Source organism: Lepidochelys kempii, chromosome 12 (genome assembly GCF_965140265.1).
Source record: "Lepidochelys kempii isolate rLepKem1 chromosome 12, rLepKem1.hap2, whole genome shotgun sequence".
Taxonomy (NCBI): Eukaryota; Metazoa; Chordata; order Testudines; family Cheloniidae; genus Lepidochelys; species Lepidochelys kempii.
The window spans coordinates 6,929,334-6,929,577 of record NC_133267.1 but is presented as its reverse complement, the minus strand read 5'-3'; positions in this window follow the sequence as shown (position 1 = coordinate 6,929,577).

Here is a 244-nt window from a genome sequence, read left to right as displayed (position 1 = left end):
GGTGAAACAGGGAGCACAGGGAAAGGAAGTAATAGCAAAGGGGCTGTGAATTCCTGGATGCTGGAGACTATGTGGGACACCAGCTGCCACTGACTGGTCAGCGAAGAGATCTTAACGCAACGGTAGATGCTGCAGCTGAGTTCTCTCTCACAGATAAGTCCACAACCCGGATGGACTAAACCTGGAACCATGTGCTTTTGCTTCTTAATGACCGTGTGGGGAGTTCATTGCTCTTTTGTACCTA